General features: G+C 37.8%; 1 protein-coding gene and 1 long non-coding RNA gene across 3 annotated transcripts in view; one reads left to right on the top strand and one right to left on the bottom strand.

Annotated features, from left to right (window-relative positions):
• The window catches only part of LOC138019356 (uncharacterized), a 26,665-nt gene that overhangs the window by 4,521 nt on the left and 14,644 nt on the right, over positions 1-7,500 (top strand). The gene's annotated exons all lie outside the window — the stretch shown is intronic.
• LOC138019357 (uncharacterized) overlaps positions 1-7,500 on the bottom strand; it is a 9,358-nt gene that overhangs the window by 566 nt on the left and 1,292 nt on the right. For both annotated transcript variants that reach the window (XR_011126142.1, XR_011126143.1), the window contains one exon: positions 1-1,177. This exon is cut by the window's left edge and continues 566 nt beyond it. This is a non-coding gene — a long non-coding RNA (uncharacterized lncRNA). The remainder of the gene's footprint in view (positions 1,178-7,500) is intronic.

Below are 7,500 nucleotides of genomic sequence, written 5' to 3'. Positions count from 1 at the left end.
ATACTTAAAGTGATTACTGACATGTCTACACGCATTTGAGAGAGCACAGTGCAGAATGGACATAAAATAATGCCTTAAACTGATGTGATTGTAACTGATATAACTTAGCAGCCTTACAACCTCTATTGGTTGGTTAACACGATGCTCAGTTATGGGAAATAAAAATGTCCACTTCAATGGTCTTCCCCATAACTAAGTAGTCATCATTTTACTAAGATGATTGACCAACCAATGCATATATTAATATTCATCTGGACATATGAATAAGACAAAGGCTTAGCTCCCTTAACTTTAGAGGATATTTACACGATGACAATATAATATTTGAATACAAGTCACGGTATCAGAATCATTCTGACCTTGCTTTGCTCATGGTAATTAGCACTTTTTTGTTTTAACACCATTAGGATTTGAAACTTGAATAAGTGAGGAAAAACAGAATTAATTGTGGTAATTCTAGTCAAATGACGCCTTCCTGCAAATGTCCCCTTCTTGCCAGACTTGACGTCAATTCATTGAAACCAAATATTACAATAATAAGAAATGGTCTAAAGTACAGAAAAGGTGCTGCTGAGTTGACATCTGTACAGTGAACTGTAAAAGTGGAAAAACCTATTCTTCTTGCATCTATGGCTACCAGGAACCACGCTAAAGTTACTGTGCTGCAGCATAGCAACCATTACAAACACTGTTGCATACCTTGCCCTTACTCTGCTTCACTATGCCGGCAGATATTTCAGTGGAAAAAAAACACAGTGTGGTGCAGAGTTAAAAGTACAATGAAATGAAAAAAAGAAAATAAATAATAACTAAGGAGACTTTTAACTCTGGGTCAATTGCCCAGCCCAGAAAGGGTAGGTTTGTGGCAGAGGTCTGCTTGACATATTTTGACCTGCCACTCTTGTGACGTTTGCTGCCTTTCTTTGTTGCCTCTTGCTCATACGAGCCTTGTAAGTGGCATCCAAGATTGCCTTAATTTTGCGTAATTTGCTCCTTTCCCACTGTAGGGGTTTTACATCCCTTGCAGAGGGTCCACTTGTTTGTCCTCCATCTTCATCACTCTCCTCTGATGACATAAAGTCAATAGCATTGTTTCGTTTTAGCAAATCTCTTCTCTGTCCTTGTCTTGTGTGGAGAGTGCTGCTTTTTCCACAATTTCTAGTCAATAATTCAATTTCTAAAAACCCAACAAAAGATAACTATCAGATGAAACACTCGAACAAAATCATTTTCTTACTGTATACAAAAACATGAGATGAAAAAAAAACAGAGTAGCATGAACAACCCTGTCTTAAAATACCATAGAAGGGATTGGTTGCACTACCATGCGATGGACAATTGATTATAAGATACTTATATACATTTTGTATAAATGGATAGTGCATTTCCATTATTTTACTCTTTGTCACGAATGCAAGACCAAAGCAATTAAAGATCACCTTTGCCATGCAAATCCACTTATGTCCAGAATTGACCCTAGTGAAATGCACGTCGAATTTTGACTTCCAACAAGACATTTCGCGTTAAGTATAAGCATTTTCTCTTTTTAAGATAAACGGTAGGGTTAGCATCATTTTAAGGTTAGGGTAACTACTGCTGTGTATCTTTATTTGAAGATAAGAGTATAGGGGACACTTGATGATGTTAATTGTCTGTAGTCTTAGACTTAAGTCAGAGTGGTGTTGATGTTGGGACGCTTCATGAGGTTTAATGAAATCGGTGTGCATCTAATTAGGGTCAATCCTGGACATATCTGTGCAAGCCATTTGTCTTCTCATGATCATTATTTCAATCACAGAAACACTATATTGCCCTTGTTGCTATCAATAGAAATTACATCAACTGATTTGCCAACACCAATTCTATATGTACATATGACACACCATTGTCAAAAAAGGTACAGAACCATGATACAATGTACCATGACTTCTAAGAGCTGTAACAGTGGGGAAGGGGAAGATAAGAAATAACATCCTTTTTACATGTACATTGCCAAAAGAATGGAAGCAATAATTGGTGTGAAGAGGTGGTTTAAATACTCACAATTCACATGCTCTTTTGTATTCTAAGAAAGGGCAGTTTGACAGACTATTGCCTTCTGTTTTGTTATACCTGACTGACATAGCATTTACAATACCCTGGAGAGGTACTGCACAAAAATGCAATGTGCTAATTTATGAACCGTACCGTTTATCTCTGCCTTGACCCATTAATTTTTTTCCTTTCCAAAAATTAATTTCCTCTGATTTCTTTGACAATAATTTCCTCAATCTTCTTGTTCCCTTCATGGTCATATCTCAAGGGTTTAAGACAAAGCAAATCAAACGATTAAAATTAAAATGACATGCAGGTAAGGTAACTTCCACCTACAAGTGTAGGTGGCATCTCTTAGCTAGAGGGTGTAATCATTGGAAATTGGAAGTACCATTTACATATGAAGTACATGTACAGTGTAACATGCTTGGTAAGATGTATTATGCTTGCTAGAAGTAGAGAAACATTATCTTAAACCGAGGTCATGAAATCATATTTTCAAAATGATATTTTACCACAATTGACCAAATTGCTATTTTAACTCTAAAAGAGGGATTAACAGCTTTCACACTACTCTAACTCTGTCAATGAAAGCCAATTGTAAAGTCACAACTCTCTTTGAAATTCAGTAGCAGATAAAACCTTAAATTGCATAATCTCAGCAAATTATGTAAAATCATGCTTTCAAAATAAAATTTTGACATCATTGACAAAAGTGCCACTTTGTCCACTGAAAGATGGATAAAAAGCTTTGGCACAGCCCACTCCAAGATGAGCAGCCTGACTTTTGTCAATGAAAGCCAATTATTGTTAAGTGAAACCTCTCTTGGAAACTCAGTTGGCAATATAATTGGTATATCCTGACCTCAATGAAATCATATGTGCAAAATGAAATTTGGACATCATTGACAAAAGTGCCATTTTGTCCACTCAAAGATGGATAAAAAGCTTTGGCACAGCCCACTCAGCGATGGGCAGCCTGACTTTTGTCAATGAAAGCCAATTCTTGTTAAGTCACAACTCTCTTTGAAACTCAGTGAGCAATATAATTTGCATAACCTAACCACAACAAAATCATAATGTTCAAAATGAAATTTGGACATCATTGATAAAAGTGCCATTTTGTCCACTCAAAGATGGATAAACAGCTTTGGCACAGCCCACTCCAAGATGGGCAGCCTGACTTTTGTCAACGAAAGCCAATTATTGTTAAGTCAAACCTCTCTTGGAAACTAAGTTGACAATATAGTTGAATAGAGTGTAATGTGAAGTGCTAGATTTATATCCCATATGAACCATGTGAGCGTTAGCCCTACTGATGGAAATGGGCCCACACAAGGACAGAGAAAAACTGTGACCTGGGTGGGAATTGAACCCACGACCTTCGGGTTAGATCTCCGCCGCTCTACCGACTGAGCTACAAGGTCAGACGGGAGCAGGCTGTGGGAACTGAAGATGTAAAAGTCTTGCGGGGTGGGTGGCCCACCCTGCAAGAGAGCTTGCTCGCAGGCTACTCCTGCATTGAACATCATTTTTATCACACATCCTTTCGCATGAACGTAATATTCAGTATGGAGCTATTTCCTTGCCATGGAATAAAAAATCCCTGATGAAGTGAGCCTCTGTCGCACGAAACGCATAGGAGAATAAAAAGAGTCATACAAGTACTTGTTCGCAGAAATATAATGCCACAAACTGGCTTAACTTTAAAAAGGAACACAAGTAACTCTAAACCTCAACATATAAACTTTGCCGCAAAAGCACTAATAATGTGATATCTTCGTTCACAATTCTTATGAAACAAGAGGCTCTAAGCAGCTTATACTCATGCGCTGCCAGGTTATTTGTACTTTTGTTGACAGTTTAATAATAATAATAATAATAATTATAATAATAATAATAATAATAATAATAATAATAATTGGGGCACTGGGGTAGGACAGGTTGGCGCCACAGCCTACCACGGGAAGTTGGACGCTCCAGCCCACCAGAGTCCGGGGTAGTACCTTTGGCAAGTGTTAGCAAACCCACAGCCACCCCTGCTAGGGTTACAGCACAGGGTAGATAGGGGTCTGTAAAACCTTGGTCGATATCCTATCTAGTGGTGGCACCACGAATAAAAATGCCATCTCTCACCTATGTGATGATAAGTATGTCTACTTCAGATATGAGTAACAGCGTAAATGGGACTGGAGACTTTGACGAAGGTGCCTCACCCGGCAGGGATGCTGGGGGACAGCAGCCAGCACCCGGTCGTTATCCTGCAACTGCTGCTCAAGAGAATGGACCGAGAAAGGGAAGGAGGAAATGGTTAGTCGAGGAGAACAGGGCTTTGATGGAATGCTATTTTAAGAGCAACCCCGAGAAAAGAGGGTACCACCAGAGAATGCTTACGTTGTGGGATGAGAAAGGAATGGTAAAAGTGACTGAACAGAGGCTTGCAGACCAGGCCTGTACTATCTTGAAAAGTAAATGGTTCACAACTGTTGAGTTAGAAGAGATCAAGAGGGACAAGCATAGAAATTGTGATGAACAAAGTGGGACAGCTGTTGTAGAGGAAGCTAATACTGGTAAAGAGCATGAATTACCTGTCGAGAATATAACAGATGGACTCACAGACAGCGGAAGAAGCCCAGGTACAGGGTGAACGGTGTGATGAAGCACCTCGGCAAATGCCTGAAGACCAACGGGTGATTTGGAAAAGACTGAATGAAATCAGACTGAGTCAAGACCAAGACAAAGTACCAGCTTTGAAGGGAATTGCAAAGCAAAGGATAAGAGAGGAGCTCCAGGTTGTAGAAGAAGTAGCTGCCCAAATACAAACTAAAGACATCTCAGAAACCAACAGGCTACTGTGTGCCACTTAATTGTTTCAAAACAATTAAATTTACTTTGAATAATAGAACAAAAGAGATCAATAACAAAATCTACATTTGAAAATACTTTTGTTACATAATTTTTTTGATTCAGAACCATTGTATACAAAAACGTGGTAACTCATCTTTTGCTTTGCATACCACTGGAAAACACAACTAATGCAGTAGCTAGAAATTCACATCAAAAAGCCTGTGCTGCTTTCCTTATCATCCAAAATGGCAGTTTTAAGCTGTTGTTTACTGGGAACCACATTACGAGATAAATTTCCCTGACATCTTGCTCTACGCAGGCCTTCTGACAGGGTGCGATTAAAAAATGCAAATTATGCGATTTTTTCAGGGTAGATTGTGCGATTAGAAAGGCCAATTATGCGATAAATAATGTAAATTATGCGATTTTTTTTTCAGCAATTTTGAGCTTGTTTTATAAGGTTTCAGGTTAAGAAAAACACTTTTTTGCTGCCCTAAAGACATTTTGAACACAAAGGAACAGTAATTATGTATCTCGATCGACATTAGTTGGGATAAATAGAAAAATCTGCACTACCGGTGCACCACGTTAAAAGTTGAAAGGACACATCTAACATGCCAAATGAATGATCAAGGTGCTCGTCAACCACGAACTTCCGAAGACGGTCAATCACAATAGGGCCATACCCCCATTTATACGAGAGAAAATAAGCTTACGGCTTACAGAAGACTCGAATGTTCACCCCGTATAAATGGTACAAAATCTACGTTCACGTCTTTTTCAAGCCGCGGCTTATATTGACCTGGGAATATATATTCGTATAAATAGTTCCTTTTGCGTATTTTGTACACCGTGGCCAGAGTAAGCCGCGGCTTATTTTCTCTCGTATAAAAGATTTGCACGACGAGAAAAACATCAGTCCAACGTGGAGCGTACCTGTGAGGTACTTTCTTGCTCGATCGTGAACTGTCAGATTGGGCGGAATGTGGGAACTTCCTTCTTCGTCGAAGAAAAAGCGAGCGTTTTCACAACAAACTTATCCTTGAGTAACTTTTTATCAGTTTTCAACGAAAGAAACTACATTTTGCCGAAAAACTTATGACTTCGCTTATTTTTCACAAATCTCTTCTATAAGAGAAGGCAACTGTGTCATTTCAGTGGTGTGTATATAAGGGCGTGTTTGTGTTGCACCAATAGAAGGAGACTCGTACCAGGTCCCCGACATGAAAAATAAAGCCTTGAACTTCGAATGTTTACGAAATCGAAGGTGACGAAGGTTTTTTAGCCTTTTTCCAAGATAAATCATCTTTAAAATGGCGTATTTATGCAGGAATTTCTAAGAAACGTGTTGATTTATGTTTCATTTTATGAATTTTGTGCGTCCTTTTGCGAATTATGCGATTTTTCGTGAATTGTGCGATGGAATGCGATTTGAGGTCGATTGTGCGAAATCGCACCATCGCGTAATATCAGAAGGCCTGTAGACTACGAATAACTTTTACATGGCCAGCGACCTACATAGAATTTCTTTAGAAAATCAGAAATAAAAACAAATTTTAATTTGCTCTACCATTCTCAATGATACTATCAACTGTTTGAGAGGTGCAATAGTTACAATACTTTTGAGGTGGAAAAACAAATAGAATAAAATGACAGAGCAGAACATTCTTTGCAAGAACAAAGATAAACATCATTTAAGTGCTCCTAGGGTCTAAAATTCTAGTTTGGAACATATAATGAATGAATTTCCACTATTGCTTTACATTTTAATAATGTTAACACATTTTAATCTCATAAGTACATGTAACAGATGTTTGTGCACATATATTCTGAAAATGATGTACCAAATTCATTAATTATAATGAATCTATTTCAATTGAGGTACATGTTGCAAATGGGTCCCATACCTAATAAATCTATGCCATGAGAGTAAAAAATTTTATACCTCCCATTAGGCAGACAGTGTATTGCTACTGTGTACAGTTCAAGTGTTAAAATATATGCATGATAATTATCCATGAGCAAAGAATCAAAGGCAGCTAACATTGATATAACATAAAGAACGTCTGAAATTATAGGATTAAGTGCACTATTTAGCAAACCACTATAACTATCACTGTATGTCAACTGATAATTAATGTAGCTTAAGTTATAACCATAACAGGCAAATCTGTCAAAAATAGGAGTCCCTGTTTGCATGATTGTGACAAAGCTGAGTACAAATAATTATAATTATTCCCAATGTTTATAATTTGAACCAAGTCAGCTGAAGAGGTTATTGGATTCGTGAAATTTTAAACAAGTGCCCACAGAGACATTGCCAAACATTGTGTGCCTGCATTTGCCGTACCAAATACTTCAACATTACCTTGACTGTATGGTGCGGCAATAGTTTTAGTTGGATCAACAATTCCTGGACCTGGGTTGTTTGTACGTCATTTGCGAGTCGAATTAACTCAGGAACGTAAAAGCGATATAATTGATACAAATAGATCTTTGTAAAGCCACAGATGATTAATTTGTTACATTTCATAAATGTGAACCAAACTTTTCAATACTGGCAAATAAATGGCCTCTATAAGTAAAACAAAAGTAAGACTGAAAACCAGAATTTCCCCT

The sequence above is a fragment of the Montipora capricornis genome, chromosome 10 (genome assembly GCF_036669925.1).
Source record: "Montipora capricornis isolate CH-2021 chromosome 10, ASM3666992v2, whole genome shotgun sequence".
Lineage (NCBI taxonomy): Eukaryota > Metazoa > Cnidaria > Anthozoa > Scleractinia > Acroporidae > Montipora > Montipora capricornis.
This window is presented reverse-complemented; position numbering and strand designations above follow the sequence as displayed.